Source organism: Brienomyrus brachyistius, unplaced genomic scaffold, assembly GCF_023856365.1.
Source record: "Brienomyrus brachyistius isolate T26 unplaced genomic scaffold, BBRACH_0.4 scaffold59, whole genome shotgun sequence".
Classification (NCBI taxonomy): Eukaryota; Metazoa; Chordata; class Actinopteri; order Osteoglossiformes; family Mormyridae; genus Brienomyrus; species Brienomyrus brachyistius.
In genome coordinates, this window is record NW_026042334.1 from 1,791,222 (window position 1) to 1,816,240 (window position 25,019).

A 25,019-nucleotide genomic window follows, 5' to 3' on the forward strand; every position below is an offset into this window, starting at 1 on the left:
AATTAAAGATCAGTTCGGAATTAGATGACTTTTTTTTTACCGTCTGGATTTGACAGCTATGCATTCTCCTGGTATTTAATCCACTCTCAGGTCTGAAACAATGACTGTAATTTTATGCTGATGGAAATGTGGTTTTAATATTTAACATTGATTTGAATTTCATTTTTTATGTACATTAGATAGTTTAGATTTTTGCCCAAATTTCTCTGCTTTAGGTACAGCTGCATTTAATTAATTTTGATATATTTTACAAAAAAATGATACCTTGAGGTGAATTAAACAAATTAGTACTTAAGGTATATTTTATATATGCATTTATTCATGAAGCAAAGATGACCACTTATTCATCTGCTTGTGTGTAGCTTTGGACAAAAGCGTCTGCGAAATAAATGCAAATATACCTTATTTTATGCCATTCACACTGCGCAAACACTTCACTTTGAGACATGGAAAAGTAAGTTGGCCATAGGATCCCACCAATCAGATGAGAGCGTAAAAGGTGAACGACTGCAATCTCTCTTCCTGTGAAGCCTTACGGGAGAGGAGCCTAAAAGATCCGTGAAAGGAGCAGGGAGCTCGATCTTCTTGCATCGTTGTCGGTGTCACGCTCCCCTGCCTTTGCGTTAACGTCGATAATTACGCTGGGAGCCCCGCTGCACGCTGCCAGTTTAAGTACCTTTCGCACCAGGTAATAAGGTCATCTGTTATTTGCGTTTGCGCATTCGGAGTCGGTCGAGATCACCGTCATGTGCTCTGCTCATTGGATTTAGTAACCGCTCTGCCTGCAATTTATCCTCGTTAGTAAATCCGAAGTGCTTTTACAATTTACAAAAAAAAAAAGTCTGGCAATAATTAAATAAAAAAAAATACTCAAACTGCTAAATCTCGTGTTCGGTCAAGTCAAGCAAAACCAATCTTACTCCCAATGTTAAGTATCTCTCTTTGTATAACTGTGTAAATAGAAACCTCATAATTGACTACCTAACGCAGTCATGTGGACAGAATTAAAACCCATTATTTTACATTCATTACATTCTACCTGGTGCTCCAGTACTAGTAGGAGGGAAATAAATTTTAACTGTAATATTCTCTGTGCAGTATTTCCCCACGCTTACTCCAGCATTTAGAGTGATACTTTTTGGCCATTTTAATTTACTGTATTCCAGCGCTATCAAGAAAAGACAGAGGGAGAAAATATATACATAGCAGGCAACTGTAAATATCTGCCATCAATAGTGAAGGTCAGTTTTAGGACAAGCCGTTTTAAAATCTTGAGCACAAATATCTTTCTAAAGTGAGATGCTTCCAATTGCACTGAAATTCGTCAGAGGGCAATAAATTGCTCTATGCCTTACCTGCCTCCTGGAATAGGCAGACATGATTTTGTATTATCCTACGAAGGATAAAACTGCTTATATACCGTATAACCAAAGGAGTTAAACTTCCAGGATCGCAGCATAGTGTCTCCTAACTGATGGCAGAGCACAAATTGTACTCCGGAGAATGACAACGGTAACTGAGCTAAAAATACTTATACATAAAATAAAACGAGAGAATGTCCAGTTCTGTCTAAGATGTTCCCAAGATGTCCTCTGAACAGAAGAGTGTCTAAAATACACAGGAGACCGAAGTGAAATCTTAGCGATTAGCTGGGGAACATTCAAACTTACGCTGCTACATAAAAGCTCGTCTTCCGCTAGCAAAGCTAATTTCAGAAGAAACATTATCCTTAATGGTGATCAGACTTGCATGGACGGGAGGATTTTACTAAATGTCCAGGAGATGGAAGGTGCGGTTTCCGACTGTCTCTAAAGTAATTCTGCAGCTTAATCTGAAAGTTATCATTCACATGAGAGGCGGCGCTAATCAGACCCATTACTGATTTTCCTCGTTCTGATATCTGGGCAGTATGATAGGGCACGATTTGTAACATTCGAGACCTTAAAAATGCCTTGCTCTGTGTTGGTATGCGTATCCGACACAAATACCCTATCCTGATCGTGTCACCAAATTAAGTTCGGCTAATTGAGACAATTAATCAATCAGTCAATTTGCAACATCCCAGGAATGTCGATATGCCACAGACCCGGTAATAAAACACTTGGACTGAACTGTCAGCTCATATGAATAACTCGGGAATAAATATGAACCCAGTGACGCATTTCCGCTTGTTCATTGTCTCCAATAAATAAATAAAACAAATAAATAAATAAACAAGTATAAGATGACTCAGAGCGATCCCACGGGGACTGCACAATTAGGCAAACGGGTCGAATCTGCCTCTCTCTTCCATGCGCACTGCCATGGCTAATGGCCTGCATTTGTAACCCAGATAATCTATAAGCCGCTTCTCAAAAAAATCAGGTTACAGACGTCAACAAAAACCCTAAACGAAAAGTATCTTTCAAAACAAAATCATGGCTAAAAAAACCAAAAGAGATGCATGACGATATATATATATATATATATATATATATATATATATATATATTTTTTTTTTTTTTTTTTTTTTTTTTTACGAAGGACACTGTGGTCAAAGCAGAGATTTCTTTTTCCAGTCAGGAACAGGGATACAGCAACGTTACTGACGCTCGGCCAAGACGACGCGGTGACGTGGCGCGATCGCGGCTTCAGAGACGCACTGCATTACAATTGCTAATGCGGCCTTTCATCACGGCTAATTAGTGCTTGTGTGAAGTGGGATTTTGTGCTCTTAGAAATACAAACAAAACAGGGGCTGGAAAATTTTTAGTTTTGATGCCTGTAATTAAAAGACACAAAAGACCCGTAGCACTCTACTGCTTTCTCACTGCTATTAATTCTCCGGGGAATGCAATACGGATACCCAATACCTAACGCCAAAACCGCCCTCTGTTATACATACTTAATATACTCCATCTCAAAGTACTAAAGTACATATATATGCATGAGAGATCGCATATGAGGTTGGCAGAATGTACCAATACACTGACATTAACCTATGAGTGAAATGAAGAAGGTGCATTAAATCATCACTGACATTTAAAAGTCTCTCGCCAGCAATGGAGCCATGTCATATCTAAGCGCATACAACAAATATCTACCAGGCGGCCCTGGGCCTGCCGCATCCCCATCCCCCTCGCTCTCCCCCGCCCCTTACAGATATCTGTTCTCCAAAAACGAGACACGACGCAGCTCTCTGGGGCTATCAGGATCTGATCCCTCCTCCGGACCGATTGCTCATCCAAGAATCTGTCGTCCTGGATGATGAACGGGTCCCGTGTTTATCCTCCACACTGAGATTCAAAGTAAAAAAAAAAAAAGAAAAAAAGTTAGCAGAAGTCACGAGATAGCATCTAAGGCTCATCAATCTCCACTTAATTACACTTTGTAATGAACTTAGTAATTGCCCATTAAGATAATTATATTTTCAATGTTCATTTGGCTTATCAATGTCAGATTTTCAGTCGTCTCCTTGGGCCTATTTAAGCGTCTGTTAACGCCTCATCTTATCTGTCCCGCTACCTAATTAGAGCAAAAAAATCTATAAATCGATACAGCAAATCAGATCAGTCACAGCAGCGCAGCCTCACAGATTAACTATGTTAATGTTATTTTAAAGGCTTATCTCTCTTGGTAAAAGGCATGAGTGACGTGGGTAGGTTATGCCTTCGGTAACTTCTGTGCAGCTGTTTCACATCTGGTTTACTTTTCCCAGTGATTTCCATCACTTCCATAAAAGAACTCAGATTTAAAGACCGGAGTCAGGGGAGGCACCAGCCACAGAGCAGATATCGGTGATTCCAGATTCCGCACAGAGAAACGCCTTATAGCAGCTGAGGCCACCCACTGTTTGTTAGACCAGGCATAAGAATTAAGTTGGAAGTTTAGTGAGAGTGTCTACAGCTCAAAACGTTTGCAGTCATAAGACCTTTTTGTTAAATCAGGGTCTTGTACAAAGATCTTGCTCTTCAGTATAAATCCTAGCATTTCATACTGATCCTTGCTGAATGTCACCCTCATGGCTACAATTGGATTCTTCTTCTTCTTCTTCTTCTTCTTCTTCTTATTATTATTATTATTATTAATAATAATAATAATAATAATAATAATATCTACATTTAAAAGGTATACATGAATGTATAACTTTTTAATGTATAACTGTAAAAATTTAGTTGCATATTACATGTTTTTTTTATATAACTTGATTTAAGTTTTAAATATGAAAGCAGAGAAATCTGCAGGGCACTCTGGACTGCACATTTTGTGGTGTGTTTACCTTTAATCTTATTACAAGTGAAGGAGATGTTGAAATTGCTCGTAATAATGCCTGTTTCTCTGGTGACTGGATACCTTCTGCTGTAAATACCGAGAACAAAGGTATCTTAGACTTGCTGAGTGCAGTGAGGAAATCACTGGAGATAGAGGTACCATCACAACATTAATATTTCATTGCAGTTGTTGCCTTATAGACTGAAGAAAAGAGACACAAGTTTAATTGCATTTTGTGTGTGTTTGTTTCCTCTTCTTTTTGAAATGTTATTGTGGCTGTCCGGGTGTGTATCCAGCTCGGATGTTCTGACCAATGGATTGGATCTTATTCCCAGAACTTCGCTTTGCAGTGCTGCATCCGGGCGGAGTGACCTCATTACACGTACACCCGGGGAGAGGCATGTGGCTGAATCTCAGATCACGCTTAGGCTGCCTTTTCTACTACCCTCACCCCCTCCCGCGGTGATGCCAAAATACCCCCCCGAACAATTTCCACCCTGAGAAGGACCTATCCCTATACACAAAGTGGTGTGATGTCACACACAAAAGCAATCTTTCTAGAATAAGTTCTAGAACACTCAGAAACTGCTTTCGAGTAGCCAAGACCAGACTTACATAAATTTGTTCTACATCACATCTATTACTATCCTTTTTAATTCTGACTTTGTTTTTATTTTAGCCCACGTGAAGAACAACAACTAAGTGTGGCACTTGTAAATCATTTTCGGAGACGATGATGTCTGTCCACATTGATGCAACTACAGGAGGCAGGACCAACCAATCAGAAGTCATGGTCCCGCCTCCTCTAGTTGCTTGGACCCAACTCCTCTACAATCTTATTGGTTCTCTTTCTGAACCAACCATATTTCGTCCAGCCCTCAGAAAATTTTTCTGTAAGTAAAACTCCCACAAGCTCTGCCACCACATTGGGCCACTAAGCAGGATCCGCAGGAAGAAATAGAGTTTTAATAATTTCCCATGCAATCTTGTTTCCATTATTAAAAACACACGGAATGTGGAGAGGTGCAGTTGTGGCAGGTAGGGGTGGGGGTGTGTGGGGGGGAGGGGTATTATAGTAAATTGAGTTTGTGTGCGCAGGGACACGGTATGTCGGGACCCATCATGGTGTCGTATCTTAACGCCACGGTGACCGCGATGCCTGGAAAGGGACGGCGGCGGAATTATGGACGGCGGCGGAATTATGGACGCCTAATGGATCCAGAAATGGAATTTACAGGGTCTCCGGATTTAATGGGACCGGCCTGTTTGTCTCTTGGCAGCCGATTCATCATGGACGCAGCTGGGCCCAACACTCCAAAAATTCAGGGGCTCCATCCAAAAGCAGACGTTTGTTTTCTTCCCGATTTATTTATATACGTAACATTAAATGAAGGCCTTCAGTTTGGGTTGATATATCCCTTTAAAAATCAAAGAACTGCTTTACATTCCTGAATAATTTTCTGACGGCAGCTTTCTTGGCACCGCGGAGCCCAAGGAGAGAGTGTCTCTCGCTGCTGGATTTAAACCAGCACGCGGCACACAATATGACCTTGTCGTTTTCATCCTGTGATGAATGAATGCATTGAGCCGACTGAGGCCGGGTCTACACTGCGCTCGTAACAAGCTGAATATTTTCCCATTTAGCCAGGGGTTCACATGAAAGACAAAATGAGGGATTCTCAGGTATATTTGCAGGGTGCATTAAGAAGAAGCATCCAATTCCCAAGCATCGTTCCCTCTGCTGCCTAGTATGGGGTCTGACCAAGGAATTCTGTTGGAAGATGGATGGATGGATGGATTAAGATAAACTGATCAACCTGTAATCAGGACTGTGTTTTGATAGAATTTTCATACCGAGGTTTTTTCCATTGTGGATTTGCTTGAGGAGTTTTCATCATTCAGCATTCAGAAATGCGCCATATCGAAGCAACAGATGGATACAATATTCCCACAGATGATTCACCTTGAGGTGGTGGGAGGAGCATAGTGATTTACATAAACAATATATAGTCCAATATATAATGAAATACATAAACAATATACATAGTCCCTTCTAGCCTTCGGCTCCCTCATATAGAGATCCTGTTTTCAACATCATCAACGCAGTGCATCCTGGAGATCCGATAAGATTAAAGGGAATTCAATAAAGAAGAGGTTGTTGCCAATTTCCAGAACATCGTGATGTCCTGGAAAGGGATGGTTGAGTAGAAGCTGACTGAAGCAGAGCCATCCATTAGCTGGTACCATCACCAGGTACTGACGCCTTCGCTCTTCTTTGCTCCAGTCATATAAAGCTGCGTCTAACTACCATCGATGAGAATTTTTCCTCCTATCAGTAACAGAAACAGTCAAGCCTGAAAACTGGCACTGACCTGATTTACGAAGCGCACCCTTTGGAATGACCAATCAAAACCAGCTAATACAACCCCCTGGACCCCTTTAAATGGGTGACCACAACCCCGCAACCCCCCCAAAGCTCAACCCAAAGTTATGTCCTTGTGTGTGTGTGTGTGTGTGTGTGTGTGTGTGTGTGTGTGTCTATACATAGCTGGTACCAACTGCCACTACAGGATACCTTTAGGTGGCTGCACTGCGGGCTCGGTGGGTCACCCCTCCCAGAGTGATCATGTGACCCCTCCCAGAGTGATCATGTGACCCCTCTCTGTGACCTTTGCCCTCGGTCATAGGAAAGGGCCTGTTATCATTCATCTCTGTCCTCCTGCATGGGAAGTCACAGCCAAAGGGCCAAACTGGCCAGAGGGATTCGATTCCCGGAGACCCCACTGATGGCAGCCCCCACCCTACCCCAAACTCTCAGGAGCCCTGCACCACATATTTTATTCATGGGAGGGGAATAAAGATAAGTCTCGCCCCTGAATAAAACATTGAAATAATTAATTCCTTTCTACTCCGCCATTAACATAAATGGAAATTTACATTCGTATCGAATTTTAATTAAAAACCTCTGTGATTTCAAGGGCATGACCAATTCCGGCAGATCTTACATAATGCCAGATACTGAAAAGATATATTTACAAAATTAGTAAAGATAGATAAAATTTATGCTGCACTAACACTATCTTTATACACTCCTATAAAAGCAAAAAAAAAAGTATTTCAGTAATATGTAATAAGTATATTTTATCCCACACTAACAAAATTATGGCTTTTATTTTCTCTTCTAACACCTTTTGTTGTATGAGAACAATTTGTAGCTTACAGGAAAAAATGGGACAAAAAAAGAGAAAAACTTGCTTCCCCCCCCCCCCCCCCCCCACATGTATCTCTTGCCGACATAATTGCCCAGCCAAGCTAGATGCATGCAAGATTTACTAAACCAGCATCTGGCAGCACAAGGCGCACAAAAACGCCAAGAGGGGCAGCACCACCCAGAACACAGTGCACAAATACTGCAACACATTTGGTGTAAGACATCTTGGACTTTTCGTTTCATGCTTTGTAAACATCTCATTGTCCTGAAGGACATTCTTAGAATCCATCATAAACATCTCTGCAGAGCAAGAATAAATGGCCCTTGCCGTTGTCTGCTTTGACAACTGGAAGTGTATAAAAGATAAACTGCTGTTTTTATCCACGATTTTTTTTAAAACAAATTCTCTTTCGGAGCAAGAGTAAAGAAGAATACACATAAGATTACAAACATTTATGTGGAGAAATCGTTTGATATGCTTACCCCAGTGGGAAGAGTGCTGCGGTTCACTGAATGGACAGGTGTTGATCTGTCTGCTCTCCCGCAAACAGCAAACACCGAGTCCTGGAAATTTTTGCACCGCTGGAATAACGAGGTTCTTGTGAACTGCTCAGATACAGATAAATGTCAGTCATAAACAGATTTGGATAATTCAGGTCCAGAGAGTAAAAGTCCAGACTGACATTTTGTTTCAACCAACCATTTGAGTACTTTAAGTACTGAAAGACTGGATTTGGAAATACTGTCAGAGAGCACACCGTCTCCGGTCATTTATTAGGTCACACAAATAAAACTAAATGCGCTTTGAGACAACCACCTGTCAACACTGTGATTTGTATGTGGTGGAAAAAATGCTTTCGGCCATGTCTGCCGGTCATATGGTTCCAGGTCATTACATTTTTGATCTATGCATCGATTCAACTCCCTCTGCTTCTCTACTTTACTCAAGCTGTGATGTTATTGATAACCCTCCCCGCTTCATACCCATCAAAATGCTCCCAAACTGTCAGGCACGGCCGTTATGGGCTGTTTCTGTCCAGAAGAATTAAGGACGGTCGTACTTTTTCCCTCTGATGGGCGACTCGGTTGGAAATCGTCTGCAAGGCCCAGCCTCGGAGCTGCAGTGGGCATATTACAGCGAGGCATGCTGTCGTGATGTAGGACACTCAAGAGGTGATTAATCAGTCAACTGTACTCGACAAATCAGTCTTTCACTGTCCCAGAAAGAAAAGAGCCATGACTGATGGGAAAATTAAGCAACGAACAAAAACCAACAGCGGTAAACAGCAGATGCAATAAGAGCGGGACAAAAACAGGCATTGTTCTTTGGTCAGGTTCTCAGTAGGGCACATGTGGGAGAAAGATGGTTTATGTGGAGGTACCAGAGAAAACGTGTGATGCACCTCACCCATGCAGAGATGCAGGTCTGTGGTGAGGATGGAGATCGCACCCAGTGCTGCCCAGCAGATTCCATGGCTCCCTATGCCACCACGAGAAGAACCCGCCAGTCTGCATGGATGAAAGCCTGAAGACTGCGTCTCCATGTCCGTCAGGCGTGCAGCAATGCCAGGAAATACGACCATATGGATTTCTGTTCATGGAAAATGGTAATATCAGGAAATCAGACGGCTGAGGAAGTTCATTCTGGGTTCCTGCTAGGGGGTGGGAACAGGTGGGGGGCGGGGGTCTCAGTTCTGACTCTCAAATGAATCCGGCGCACAATTCACCTTCAATCACCCCGACTGCAAGATTTCTTCTTTTCGTTTCTGGGTAAACAAAGTGACCTCTGAGAGAACCACACAAACAAGACTTATTTTTATACTTTATTTTTAAGGACATAAACAATATACAAATATAACAGAACAAGCAGTTGGTCACTGCTTGTTCAAAATCCATCATGGTTCAAAAATCCAGCATTTATACAATGACAGGTGATGGGGTCATAAACACAATCCATTTATCCCACTACTTTAAATATTTATCAAACCTTAAATTTAAAGCAAAAGTGATTCCCTTCCCACTGTGCAAATTCGACCACAACATCCTTCCCTGAGGCTCATGGGAGTTTTACTTATACAAAAACGTTCTGACGGCAGAATGAAAAATAATTGGTTCAGAAAAGATAACCAATCAGATTGCAGATAACCAATCAGATATCCTGGTCCCGCCTCCTCTAGTTGCTTGGGCCCACCACCTTGACAATCTGGTTCTCTCTCTGAGTCAATCATTTTTTGTTCTTGTGTAACTCCCACGAGCTTCCCTGAGACCCTCCAAAGTAAAAAACAACCTTTCCAAAAACACATTTTGTTCTGTCCTGTACCACTAGATACTTTCCCATATGTGCTATAAAACACATTCTGCTAGATTTATATTTAATGTTAAGTTTTTACACCATAATAGATGCACGAAGGGAAATACTGCATCTGTGAAGTATTGTTATGGTTTTACAATATTAAGTGTCCCCTCTTACAGTGTAAGTACATAAAAATGAACCACATTTTTAATTTATAATGCTGGAAACAAATTCTTTTTGGCGTAAGAGTAAAAATAAAGTGCATATTAGTACAAACATTTATATGGAGAAATTGCTTCATATGCTAACCCCAGCGGGAACCGCGAAGCGGTTCACACTTTAGCTGAATGTTGATCCGTCTGGTTTGCTGCAAACATCAATGCCTTGCACTCCGCGTGCATGTTGGGTGAGCAGGCTGTTGTGAACTGTGAAGACGCAGATGATTGTCCGTCATAAAAGGCCATGCCTCAGCCAAAGGATCGGCAATAAAATAGGCCGGCAAAGAAGGTCTGGTGCATTATAAGACAGAAATGGCTAATTCCTGCTAGCCAGACAGGGCCGACTCCAAGTGGTTAAGGGCCCCGGACAAAGCTTTACTTGGGAGACCCCAACCAAGGAAACTGATGATCATTTCACTTCCTCTTCAGGGACAATCGTAAAAAATTTTTTCAATTATATTTTTATCAAATGTATAAATATGAGAGAAAGGTAAACAATGTGAAATTTAGCTGTACTAGTTTGCTAAAAATCAGTGGAATCTAAGTTATGTAGGAATATGACTATATTTCTTAAAACAACTGACCCAGTTAAACAGTCCCCTAATACTCTACAGGTTTGGTCCTTGCAGTTTTGGACCTGAGCACCTTGAGCTCCAAAGTCCAGCTGCCTGAACTTAACCGAATGACTTTTAACATAAAACGTAAACGTAAAAGTCGTAGTTTCTTCATACTAAAGAAACTATCGAAACAAACTTGGCAGGTGACACGGTGCTTTGGAAAGGCGAAGCACAGACGAATGAATAGCAGAAAGCTAAACAAGGACGCCGGCAACCTGGGGACTTCAATTAATTCTCCTCGCGTCCTCACCCGCCGGCTGCGTGAGCGTTAAGGATAACGGGATCAGTGCCAGCACGGGTTGCTGGGTGCGCTTCACTGCCTTCTTTCTGCCCATTTGGAACGACATCCATCAGGCGCGGGTCACGGACAAACGCCTGCATCGGCTCAACTGCGAGATCCTGTACGTTTGCCAATCATCTGAACAGACGGGCGCACGGCGCCTCCCGTTATATAATGGCAAACACACCCCCCTCTTCAGTAAACACTACTGCTGTTATGAGTGCTTGAACCGTCTCATTACTTTCCTTTTTCATGTTTTTATTCGACATTATACATTTTTTTTTCCTCCCTTCACCATCTGGGACCCTTGGAACCAAACGATTAGCGTTGGCTGTGTTCTGCAAAGCAGCAAAGCGTGCGAGCGCATTTCGAAAGGGGTGAGGCTGGGGGATGTTGATACGGCCTCCGTGGTGGTCTGAACATCATCCTGGGGGCGATCGTTGGGTGACGATGTCGGCAGGCCAGCGACACGGGGTGAAGAAACGCTGGCGTGCGTGAGAGCCAGCTGCGGCTTTGGGCAGCCATCAGCGTGCCTGGCCGGCTGTTTAAAAAGCTACTGCTGCAAAATCGCTGCTCCATCTGCCTCCTGATCCAAGGCCAATCAGGGATCAAGCTCCGATTAATAGGTGGCATAAACCGTCAGCTATGAGGCAGCGTGCCTCGGTCAAAGCCATTTATCTAGACGGACGTAAACCCTACAGAGCGTATACGCCCGAGAGAGAAACTGACCCACTGTATTATCACATGGGCGTCTAAAAGGACAGTTACAGTGATGGACTGCTCGCAGGCCGGTCTGTTTTTTCACCTGAAGCACACTTTTATCAGCTATTGTGCCTGTTCCCCATTGCTTGCCGAACCATGTAATTTATGGTACTACGCCGCTAGGGTCACTGTCCCCCTTTCTGACACATGGGGAAACACTTTATTTCAGGCAGGTCAGATGCAACACAGGTGGGTGCTTTGAGGTAAATAAAGGCAACAAAATCACACGTCTGACTTGTATTCATAAACGACTGGCCACAACGAGATAAAAAGGGACACAGAGATGACGGGTTATGTCTGATTTTGAGGAGAGATATGAAAGCAAATACCGTTTTTTGTTGTCTTGCTATTGCATGAACAGTACTGAGCATGAACCCGACTTTTTCATCTCATTCGTCTTGTTGTTCCGTTTGTATTCCCCACACCAAGTCTCACTAAGACATGACCCAATGACCTCAAAGAATGCATCATAATTTGGATTTCCGCTGAACTGACCATCCTGTATGATAGCGTTCGCATAGTTTCTAGTTATGTAATATCGATTTTCCCCCATTTCTGCTATCTGTCTCTGGTTACCATAAAATGAACTAACTATCCACTATATTGTTAGTGAACGGGAAACCAAACAAACAAATCTAATTCAAGGAAACATTGGTAACAGAGCCTTACCCAACCATTTTGCAGGGGGTCCCCTTAGTCTGACCCCTTGAGCGTCTCCAGTAGAGTCTTCACAGTCCAGGGCGTTTGTTACGGTCTGTAGGAGTCGTGGCTCAGAGGAGCCCATGTGACCCCCATTCATGCTCCAACCTGACGTTCTCCACTCAGTAACACACCTGCTGAGAATTATAAACTCTCTAATAACTGGTGAACTTACACACAACAGGTGACTATACTGTCATCGAGAGACTGACGGTCATTTTGGAAGGTCCTGCCTCAAAATGTACCTGACAACACATGTCTGGAACAAATGGAAGTTACCAAGAGTGGAGTTGTTCACAGGATATGGAGGATGTGGTGAGGACAGTCTGGTCTTCTGAGGAGAGATGGCATCTATCCTTCATGGGTATCTTTACATTTCAGTCCTGTCATGGAAATAATTCCAACCCATAACTCAGAGACAAGGCAGCAGTTTTGGGGAATGTAGCAGTTACTGGCAATAAAGTTGATATTTTGGGAATTTCAGGACCCAGTAAAACATGGCTTATGCCTGATGAGAACTTTAACTGAGTCCTTACCCTCTGGTTATCCCATTAATGAAAACCCACATCCTTCTGGTCACAGGTGCATTGTCTTTGGTCCCTGAACAACCCCTTTCTACACTACACTCCAATTCTCTGATGACATAAAACATTCCCGTCTTTGTCAGTAGCAACTTTCCCCATCATGGGTTTGATATATCATGGGGTCTGCATTTTTTTTGGGAAAAAGGCTTAGTAACGCAAAAGGTTTAGTAACTAGGTGTAGTGCTTGATTGGGGGATGCCAGCTGTGTTTATGGCTTGATATCTCGCAGTGATCTTTGTATCACTCGTTTCTCATATCTTATCTCACATGCTCGCTTCACTCGCCAAGGGGACCAAAAAATTTTACGTGTTTTTTTTCACGATCGCTGGAGGCCTATGTCCCTAACCCACACGATCTACAAGGACGGACTGTACTATTCAATGGACCCCTAGCCCATCTTCAGGCTTAGTGGATAACAAACCCTAACCCTGCCTCGAAGATTTGGTGTCACCACTAATGGGATTATTATAGGATTTAAAAAAACTAATATGGAAGAAATGACTTTACAAATGTTCTTGAAATCATTTGCCGGGTTAGTTTTGAAATGAACCGCGTCCTACTTGTCTCCATAGTAACGCCCGGAGTTGTGTACGTCAGTCACATTGTTTTCTGAGTACTCAGGAAATGCAACCACCTTGTTCTGTAAGTATGTGCTATTTTGGCTGCAGATTTACGTTGTGGCTATGGTCACAGATGCTTTTTTCTGCTGCATTTGCACTGAACAGATCCAATTCAAGGAGTACGGGGGCGGTGAGCTACTCAGCGGGTTAGGGTCTGGTGCCCAAATGCCCCAGGGACCGTCTGACGCTTCTTTCTCAATTGAACATTGCTTTGGATAAAACCATCCACTAAATAAATTCTAGACGTACCCCCGCCGTGTGCCCTATGCAGCCTGAGTTAAGCTCCTAGCTCCGCCTGAACATCACCAGGGTAAGTGGCTATACAATGGAATGGATAGATGGATGGATTTGCCTTGAAAGTGCTCATTTGGTGTAATATTTCTTCAGGCGTGATGCTGGCCGAATTCAAGCCGGCACTCTGAGCTTCGCAATAAATATTATTGCATCACTAACAAGAAACTTGTTAAGCATATGAAGTATAGCCACCAGGATAATGACCTTAAAGTCGCCTTCCAAAAGATTAGAACACAAATGGCCCTCTGGTAAATTAGAGGTATTTCATCTTGCCTGCAAAGGCAGCCAAGTTAAATAATAAAAAAAAAAAAAACTAACTCTCTATGGTAAGCATACTTTTCCAGTCTAATTGACAGTAATAAGGACAACCCTAGTTTTCTATTTTCCCTCAATTTTCCTCAGTTTAATCTGCTAACCAGCAGTCCCATAGCAAATAATTAACAAACAGATGTATTACTGGAAAAGTGATGACTTCAGGAAAAGTCCGGAACAGGGATAAAATTCCAAGATACGTTGACAACGTCTAACATCGACTAGAATGATGTGATGTTTCTATATTACTGATATTACTGCCCATGCACAAGAATCCACATCTAGAGCCATTTGCTGTGTTTACACCAAATGAGTGGACACAAGTTCATCCGCGCAGTTTCTCAATGTGAATACATGGTGAAGCTAATGATGGAGACTCTAACTCCTCTTGACAAACCCTTACCAGACATTATAAATACACATTTTTCTCTGGCTATTTTTCCAATTAACCTAAACGTCGGTATAATTAAGACTCACCTTAAGAATCCTAGCCTGCAACTGAGCTAATACACTCCATGCACTGGCTCGCTGGTCTCTACCAGCCAAGTCTCAGTGCACTGCTCCCAATAATGTCATCACTGACGTAAACCCTGGCTACTGTCTTCCATCGTTGCGATTTTTTCCCCCCAGTTGTACTTAGCTGAATTGTTTATGTATACTGTCTACAGATACTACTTCTTAGTAGAGTTCTACTCAATTATGTTCCTCAGAATTTTCCGGGAATCATTTTCATTCTAACCCCCCCCCCCTCCCCAATATTGCTGCTATGGCTGTTTCTTGATTCTCCTTGGAAAGAAGTAGATACAATCACACTGAATCACTTCGTGGTACACTGGCGTGTAAGAATGTACTCTGCTAAATAAAATATTGGTGATTGAACTGGTTGACAAAATCTCATGACCTATACATATATAATTTACACATACGTATATTTATTGCATATACTGATGTATATGCACTATACATCATCGATATTCAAGACGCCCATCCATCTACAAACTGCTTCTCTGGGTCAGGGTCGCAAGGTATGTTAATTAGAAACACAGTTAAATCAGAAAATAAAGAAAAAAGGTTTGCAGGCAAGAATTTAGAACTATCCACAGAAACTAAAGGACTCCCATTAAAAACACATTTTTCAAAGGACATGTTGAACACAGGTAAATTAATTACACCTGTGTTTTCCCCCATACTCTCCAATGATTAGTTCCTTTCAAAAGACAACTTGAGAACCAATTCACTGAATATGTAGATAAAGCATTTCCTCCAAAAGGGGAATACAATTATTAAAATTTATTGCCACAATTTGAGTTTGCTAGTGTAACAGATTTCATTGGATTGCTATAATTACCTTATATCTGCATCTTTCAATTAATTATCTGAACTTGCAGTATACGCTCTGTGCTGTTTAATTGCTATGTGCATACAGCAGGCAAGACAAATTTCAATGGGAAAACCAAGTGTGAATTAAAATGTCATGTCCAGGAATCCCATACGTTGCAATATACAGGTATACCTGGACACAGTCCTATCTGCAGAACTGTATATAGTATGCATAGATATACTGACCTGTATACATAGATGGGCAGACCTGATTGTAGAGTACATAGACATACTGACCTGTATATACTGTACTGTACATAGGGACCTGTATACATAGACATACTGACCTGTATATACTGTACTGTACATAGACATAGGGACCTGTATACAGAGGCCAGAACTGTATACAGACAGACATACTTATTTGTACTGTACAAAGAAATTAGATGCTCTGTTAATAAACGTGTTTGCTAGGTGCAAAAATGCAGGTTAACATTTTCACTGCAGTGCACATTACTGCAATCAGATTTCAAACTATTAAAAAACCTTTTAGGACATATACAGTACAGTGACATGTCACGCACCAAACAATGATTATGATTTCATTGTAGTAAGTGCACAGCGCACAGTGAAGACCTTCCCGGCTGATGAAGCATGACAGGAATTAATGCAATATGTATTCATTGTGCCTTTCAGCATTTTATTGACTTTCTTCCATCTATGAGTAATAATTTACCCCAAGGTTACATTTTGCAGGGAATTATTTTGTAGTGTAGCCTGTAGGTCTGAATTTGAAAACCAAGTCTTGAAACACCTCTCTCGCAGTTCTTGTTGTCGCATAACTGATGCTTGAAATCAGTTTTTTTCTTTTTTGTTGTTTTGTTGACTGTATTTCAGAAGACTGTGTCAGGGGAGGAGGTGGGGGTAGCGCTATGTTATGCACGCCCCCTGCTCCTCATTCTCACAACCCATATTCCTTTTGTCCTAGATTGTCCTAGATTGTCCTTCCTGAGTGCTATTATCAATGCAAACATTCTGATCCAAAAATCACTAGGGCCGAGGGGATTTCCAGCAGTATACAGTCACTGCTCAACATCGCGCAGAAAATAAATGGACAAAGAAATTCTGCAAGTTATGTCTGATCAGAGGAGTCTTGAACAGAAACAGTATATTGCCAGAAGGCTGTAATTCAAAATGGTCTTCAAAGAGAGAATGGAAAGTTGGTCCCACTGGATCACGGAGAAGCCCAGTAAGGGGGTGAGAGTGCGTGTTCAGGCACTGGGACATAGCACTCAACACCTTTAAAACCTCATCTGTTAGGGCCTTCTCGGGGTCCTTGTGAAAATCGACACTGACTTTCCCGAACATGGACACGCTGGATGGGCGGGACGAATGAAAATGAGCTCGCCAGGGGTCCAGAGCCCTGACTGACTAGGAGACCTGTTAGTCATGTCTCACACTGACGTGCTACGCTTCAAGCGCGCTCTGAGACCGCTCATTAAAAAACATGACTGATTCAGTTCTCTTTGCCCCCAACCTCCCAACCAAGCTTGGCATCCTGCTGTGGATCCTAACACTGGTGATTCAGCCCAGCGATGCACCTCAGATCCCATCAACCACATGGCTGATTGCTTCTGATCTGGGCAAGGTTCCCACCATGAAGGTGCTGACAAGAGCTTCCCGATGTACAAATCGTCGGCAGACAGAAGACCTTGGCGATCCATAGGTGTTTTCACATTTTGTCTGGTGAATGTTTCTTCCCCATGAAGCTTGACTGGAAGACTTATAAAAGCTCTCAGAAACACAGATGTACTCAGGGATAGAGTGAGCGTTAAATTGGAGACTCTCCTGGGGGGACATGATCATTGCTGATGACTTCTAGGACTGGTTGCTACCGCTTTTCAACCTCAAGTTCAAAGTGATTCTTCTTCAGAGCTCCTTTGATTTCATGCTGTAGATTACCTGCCTTCACGATAGCCAGTGGGACTTCCTGTGTCTCTACAGGCCTCAAGGTGAGGAGGATTTATACAATCTGGGGACTCTGTCTACTCACCGGAAATGGAATAGAATTGTAGCTGGGTAAAAATCACCCACAGAAGAAAGACCTGTACCCCATGTGGTACCCACAAAGATATATCTCATGACAACAAAAGAGAGGGTTTACTTTTTGTACTTCCAAAGCAATGAATGTCTGAACATATAATGTTGCCACAGAGACAAACAATGTATTTTTTTTTCTTAGCAGTGAACTGTTGTTTCATGCCTGCTCTTTAAATCTGGAATACCCCATCATTCCAACTTATTGAAGAATTGTCTTTGGGGACATAGCTCTCATTACAGATCCAGACAAAGGAAAGATTGAGGTCTTTTTTCTTTCTGGTTATTAGTCGAATGTAGCACCACCTTATCTTTGGGAGAAATCAAAAGAGACTTGAAATGAAATGTAATGAATGTAATGAACATAAAAAAGAATATGGAAAAAAATGCGATTTTCACATATGTCTGGAACAAAATAAAAAAAAATGCTTGTATGTATTTGGTATTCTGTTTTTATCTGAAAATGTAAAATGTACCAAGAGGCAGACTGAAATCTGAGCTGGTGCCGCAGAAAGCAAATGAATAAAATAACCCGCGGAATGAAGGAGAAATTCTCATAAGTGCAAGAGGTGAGATGTGGTGAAGATACTCACCCGGCTGTGTATTAGAAGAGTATCCAGGGTTACCGGAAGCTCTCTAAGATATTCCTCATTAACATTTCTGACCCTCGCTGTGGAAGAAAAAGAAACACCCAATTATAACTGTGGCAGAGCCCAAACCTAAGTAGTACGACCATATTTCATCATGTTTACCGCTGTATTGCCATTCCAGACGTGACTATAAAATATGCACAGAAAATATGCATTCTATAAAAAAACATGAAGAGAAGCAGTAAGGTTGGGTAAGTTTAAGCCAAAAATGTAAACAGAAACTATTTCACATAAAGTCTATATATAATCATCTGTGGAATTTGACTATTAATACGACGAGTATTTTTAATCTGACCCCAGTTACTCGGCTGCCTCCATGATTATGGAGATGTCCTGATTGCAAATCCCATCAAAAAAAAAAATACATAATTTAAACATTAATGGCCATTAAGAGCAACACCTGGTATTTCAGATATAAACGGATATCAGGAGAGTGACGCAGCTCTGCTAAGGAGGAGGTAGAAATTAGCACAAATTGAAATGGCTGAACGTGACGCAGAAATGTATTAACTGGAGTGAATCATTTCATTAACCTTCAGAATGCTGCTTCGTAAATGCAGCTTTTATACACCTCATGCAGGAAGAAAACGCAAGAGTGTCACACTGGTAATTATGGGGAAAAATGAGAGAGACAAGATTTAAATAAAAAAAAGGCAATTAGAGACAAAACGCAGAGCAGGTGAAGCTGCAAAATCTCTAACAAACAACAGCCTATTTAACAGTTTCTGGAGCAATAACAAGGACTGTGTCCCCGAAGATAATCCTGCAATAAGCCAGCGGGGTCTGGGTTTGCCACATTTAACGCACATTCATCTACACTTCATGCGAGGACATTAAAAAGGTGAATATTATTACAGATGAACCTTCATACTGATGCAGTTTTACACAGAAAAAAAAAACAAAAACAATAACCTTGGTACAAGTTTGTCATAGCCTTTTGTATGCTGTAGTTTTTGGAAGCGAATCAAAAATGGCATTTTGTATATTCAGGGTTCTTGTTTGCTGGATATATGCCCCCCCCCGTCAGAGCTGACCCACAATTCAAAGCACGTTTGAACACCTCATTTCCTGTGCTACGCCTGTATAGTCATGTGGCATCAACATCCTTCCCATACCCTTCTGACATGTTGCAGTTGCGGAAGTAGACTGCGGCAATTATAGGAATTTTATTTTTTTTTTGAGGTTGCCAGCATGAGACGGACCAAAATTCATACAGAGATGCCAATCTTATCATTAGCCAATGGTAGATTTTGAATTGGTGAATGACAGAAAATAGAACACTCTGGTGGCCAAACAGCTCTCGGCTGGGGCCTGTACACCTGTGGCCCCACCCCTGCATACGCTCCAGGATGACCGGCGTGTCACATGGATTAAGGTGGTACAGATAACTATCCTGGTGGTGGGCCCTGGGGGGGAACAGGAAGGAAGTAGGAAGCACATCATCAATCCCTTCATGTACTGAGCTAATATGTTCATCCATTTGGTATTTCACAGTCCTATACTCTAAATTTACTCTTAAGTGCTAGAATCATTTTTATAAGTATCTAAACCCAAACATAGCTTAAAATTCTAAATCAGTAGAAATACAATCTTTTTAAAATAGCTGTCAGAAAAGCTTGTCTCGTGGTTATTTTCAGTTCATGAAAGCCAGATCAGTAGGACTTTTACTCTGAGGAATTAATATTTGGTGAAGCTGAAAGATAAAGTCGGGACACATTTTTAATTTAAAGCCTTATTGGTTAAGTGCCCGGTCCGCCTGCTCCCATACATCTCTGTGACAGTCGCTCTCGTCGGAGACGGCTGACCCCGTGACGGCCTCTCTTTAGACCGGCAGAGCCTCTGCCGTGCGAGTGGTGTCTTGGGAGTCGCCCCTCCCCTCTGACGTGGCGGGGAAGCCAATGGGAGCCGATGGCTTCCTCTCCAGGGAATAGTGGGTCCTCCCTCCACCTGTGTGGCTCTTACCTTCCCTTTTAGGGGGATCAATCATCCGGCATTCTGGTTCTTAACGCGGTTTCAGATCGTGTCAGATCCCAGGCTCGTGAGGCTCATCTCAGAACGGCAGGGAGGGGGGGGCACTCTCAGCTTCAGGTCTCCCCTTCCCGTCAGCGTCTGAATTATTAAATTAAGTCGACTCTGCCCCCAAGCTGTCCTCATGGTCATTAATTATTAAAGTAAGCTTATTACGCTGCTAGGAGACGGGCCTGAGAGGACCGCGATTAGCCTACCGCTAGTGGGAAATCACCTCTGCCGACTAAAACTAGCTGCCACTTTGCTAGAGGTTTGCCTCAAAAAGCAGGCGGGTTTCCATCATCCTGACCCATCGCTGCGGACACACCTTCACATCTGTCAGGTCAGTGAACATGCTGCTGGTGTCATCCTGTGAATATAAGTCTACTCCTCAGAGTACTGCCGACGGCACTTCTTGAGAGTGATGACAGATGACCATCTACTCGAGTTTCCAGGACTGCAAGCTTCTTACCCACCTTTTTCCTCTTAACCCCCCTCTGTGCCATACTCTACTCTATCCATCTTCCATACCCACTTGGTCTATTTCGGGTTGTGTGGGGTCCGGAGACTATCCCGGAAGCTGTGGATGCAAGGCAAGGGATATCCCAGGACAGAATGCCAACGCCAACACACACACACACACACACACACACACACACACACACACACACACACACACACACACACACACACACACACACACACACACACACACACACACACACACAATTTTATAACTCCAGTCCACCCTGGTATGTTTTAGGCATGGGCGTCGTTAGATCTAATCACTCAGGGTATAGCCCTAAGATCATTTCTCCCCTTTTTAAGGTATGTCGACAGTATTTTGCACAGTCAATGATTTATAAGTTACCGTTTCGTGAAGGTGTTCTGTATGTAGCTTTCAAGTAAGGTAAAGTTAAGCTTTACTGGGTGTGTTAATTAATGTACATGGAAGCCTGTTTATTAGCGGGTTTCGCTCGCCCATGTGCACATACCTAAATGTGCCTTACTTGGTTTTTTTTAATGTTGTTCAAATTTGCATATGTTCTGTGAATTGTAAATGTATTTTGTACAGTTGTTAGTATATTTATTAAACAATTAAGCCTAAGTGAGATTCTACACAAGGTTGTGGTTTAAATATGTTTAGATAAGGTATGTATCCCACTACAAACCACTCGTTTTGTGAATGTTTTGTTTGTGAATTATGTACGCGTTTGAGAAAACATTCACGTAAATGCTAATATCGCTACTAATATCGCTGGGTAATTTTATGATTATTTCTCCCCGTTTACAGGGGTGTAGCACGTTATTCCAGCATCTGTCCTTAAATATAAGGAGACGCCTGCTTTGTTGGCTCCACTCACCTGAGGATTTTTCGCTGCTGAAACAGGCAGACATTATGTCATTGACGACCCTGCACTAGGGAATAATGAAGCAAAAATTAAAACCGGATGGATGCAAACATATTCCATGCCACGTCGCTCACCCTGCGTACAGCCTGCCGCCCAGCGCCGCCCCCAACAGGCCGGCATGAGGATTATTTCGCATTGACCGGAACCGACCTCACTGCGGCGGGATCGCACGTTTTACGGGTCACTGGATGAGCGGCCACTCTCTGTCGGTCTTCAGAATCTCAGCGACTAGTGTGCTGCAAATGTAGCCGAGGGCAAAGAAAAGGACGGGCATTGTGGGCGCTGGTCTAGATGCAGGGCAAATCGGGAGTGAAAAATAAAGATTGGCTTGGATGACACAGACACACATGCACAGTCCACATATTCGTAACTTTATAGGAATTCCCCATTCATTTCTATGGACAGAATCCTAATCCCAACAATACCAATCTTAACCCCTCCACAGCCCTAAGCTTAACCAAGCAAAATAGATATGGCATTGTTTTTGATTGCAGTTGCAGATTTTTATAAGATTGAGGTCATCCTTGTGGGGTCTGAACCTCTCCGCCCCCCGAATGTCCCCACAATATAATAATTACAAACACACACACACACACACACACACACACACACACACACACACACACACACACACACACACACCCCAGCTGAGGTACGAATTTGAGCTCTGGAGAAAAACAGGACTTGTCGCTTTTCTTGAGATGTGATTTTCTTGCCGTTTTGCAACTTGTTATGGATGGCAGAGAGAAAAAAATGGTGAGGGGGCATCAAAGCATTTTACCTGCAGGTGCAGAAATGAGCGCGGGTTGGGTCCGATCCGTGCCCGGCCGAGAGCACGGCTGGTGTTTCTCCGCGCTCCTCCCATTAGAACCTTTTCATGGGAAGAGCACTCAGCAGCTGAAGGCAGCGCCGGAGAAGGGCTGGGGAGGGGGGAGGGGGGAGGGGGGAGGGGGGGGTAAAAAAGGAGGCTTTCAAGCCAGCGTCGCTCACCCAGAAAATGTCACCGTTCCACTTAGGAGACTCAGAGTGCGCCGGCGGCGGCGGCCCTCCATTTCCTCGCCCCGTTTGAGGGTCGGATGCAGCCCACCAAAGTGCCTCCTGACCCGTCCGCCTTCCTCGGACTGGCAGCACGTGACATGGCACCGGGCAGACTTCCGGACTTCACGGTGGGCATCCGAGGTGGGCTCCCCTCCCCTCTGCAAAACCCCAGGAATGACCATCAGCAAATGTCTCCTCGTACGAATGGTTAAATGCTCAGCATGCAAGAATCGTGCATTTTTGTCCTCTTTAACAGGTCTAACCTTATTTGCTTGGGTATTTATTATATGTGCCTTTACTTTTCAGTTGTATTGAATGTAAGTTTTTTGCTTTTACTGTATGGCTTTTGTATTTTACGGATTCGAGATTTTTTTAAGTCTTTGTTTGTGCTCTTCTGTTAACAAAGAGATCCTGGGGATGGAGGGTTTTATTTCCTATTAGGGAGTTTTGATTTCTCCCCTCTGCTGTCTTCTGCTTGCTTTCTTTCCTTCTATATAAATGATGTAATGATGGATATTGACACATGTGAAAGGTGCTATACAAAAAAAAAATTAATTGAATTGAAATGGAATTGGTCACAGGTGAAAATTAGCCTTCCGGATCACTCTGGGACATTCACGGCAAGGTTATCAATACGTGCCACCCCCTGTCAAAGGAACCGACAGACAAACCAACAAGCAAATAAGCAAAGCATTGTCAACAGGCTGCCACGTTAGCGGGGAGATAACAATGGTGACTGTAAACATCCAAGACAAAACCTTTCAAAACGTTACCCGGAGATCTGATACTCAGAGAAAACAAGGGCAATGCCCTCCCCCCACATGCTCAAAGGAGAGACAAGAATTAACACTGATGAACATTAAATACACAGGCAAAAGTTGAACTTTTGCATGGAAGCAAATGAAAAGGGCAACAGAAAGAGACACACATACTCCTCACTCTCGGGTACCAGACCTTAGTTGACATGATTCTTTATTGTTGAACTGTCCAAACCACACACCTAGCTCACCAGTGGCTGGCTTCGACATATGAAACCATGGCGACGGTTCAGTCCTGCGGGCCCTTGGAAGTCCTGGAGAAGTTACGACTACGATGAACTGAATTACCAGCTGGGGGGGGGGTTTGGATTGAACGATATGTGTTCCCTCAATGACACGCCGACACGTGAAATTGTGTTTCCTCTTCTGTTTGCAAGCCTCAATGAATAATACATCAGCGCTAAATAAAACATCGACGCCACAAGAGGGGAGATTTAAATTTTTGATGGCGATTACAAGTGGCGCATAATGAATGCCACCTCTGCGCCGTCCTCAGAGGAGAGGAAGGGAAAAAATGGCGGCAAGCGGTCAGACGGGAGAAGCGTACTCCATGTACCGACAAAGTTTTTTCAAAGGGAACAAAGCCATTTAGAAACACCCCACCGCTTCAGGCAACATTCACGGTAACCTACAGAGGTCCTTAGAGAATGTGTCAGAGGGGGAGCCTGCTATTAAATATGACATAAGCAGGCGGTAATTGGCGTGACAATGTTATTCACACATACTTCAGAGGTATGGTTAAGTCCTACCAGAGCAAGCATCAAGCTTGGGAACGCTCTACACAGATGTTCTGTGTTTGTATGGGTTTCCTTCAGGTACCCCTACACTACAAAGCCATACGGTGTCTCTACGTCAGCGTTTTTCAACCCTGTCCTTGGCGACTCCCAGATTCTCCTCGTTTTTGCTCCCTCCAAGTTCCCTGCCAGAGAGAGCGGTTTGAGAGACGCTACTTTTAATTGTGCATTAGGTGTGATTACGAATGTGCTTTGCGACAAACCGGCATCCAAGTAAAGCGTGTATCCTGTCTTGTGACTGGTTTTTCTGCAATAGGCTCCAGGCTAATTGTGACCCTGTACTGGTTAAATGGTTAAGGGAGGTCGGATGGATATATACTGTCATTTAAATCCGTGGTCTTTGACATAGCATGCGGCAGTTCCGTTAAAAATGTGTTAATGTGTTAGAAGAAATATCTGCATGTCCCACTGTGTTTTTCATAGGTTGTGGAAATATTTTAAAACAACCAAAAAGTCAAAGCACTTCAAATGCTTTGCCCTAATTAGCAGTCTTATCCGTGTTTGACATTCAAATGGCATTTTATTTTTTTTCTCCTAAATCGCAGCGGCTTTAATTACAGCTTGTCAAACAAGAGTCTGAAACCCAAAAAACAGCACCTTTTAAATATCATCAGCAAATAAGTTAAGCCGAGAGTCGCTCCCGAGGCTCCGTCTTTATTAAGCATCTTGCGAGAATGTGGGAAAAGTTTCCTGCAGTTTTATAACAGTATAACAAGGGACACGGCACTGCTGCTGTGAGTTC

The 25,019-nt window shown here is 42.8% G+C and overlaps 2 long non-coding RNA genes across 2 annotated transcripts; both read right to left on the reverse strand.

The window, feature by feature from the left end:
• Positions 1-17,162: 17,162 nt before the first annotated feature.
• LOC125724986 (uncharacterized) lies at positions 17,163-21,689 on the reverse strand. Its single transcript, XR_007387274.1, has 3 exons — positions 21,580-21,689; positions 18,152-18,228; positions 17,163-17,869 (listed from the first exon to the last, which is right to left on the reverse strand). It is a non-coding gene; the product is annotated as an uncharacterized LOC125724986 (long non-coding RNA).
• Positions 21,690-21,747: 58 nt separating this feature from the next.
• Positions 21,748-22,858, reverse strand: LOC125724985 (uncharacterized). The gene is made up of 3 exons (XR_007387273.1): positions 22,618-22,858; positions 22,409-22,498; positions 21,748-21,863 (listed from the first exon to the last, which is right to left on the reverse strand). It is a non-coding gene; the product is annotated as an uncharacterized LOC125724985 (long non-coding RNA).
• Between the last annotated feature and the right edge of the window lie 2,161 nt (positions 22,859-25,019).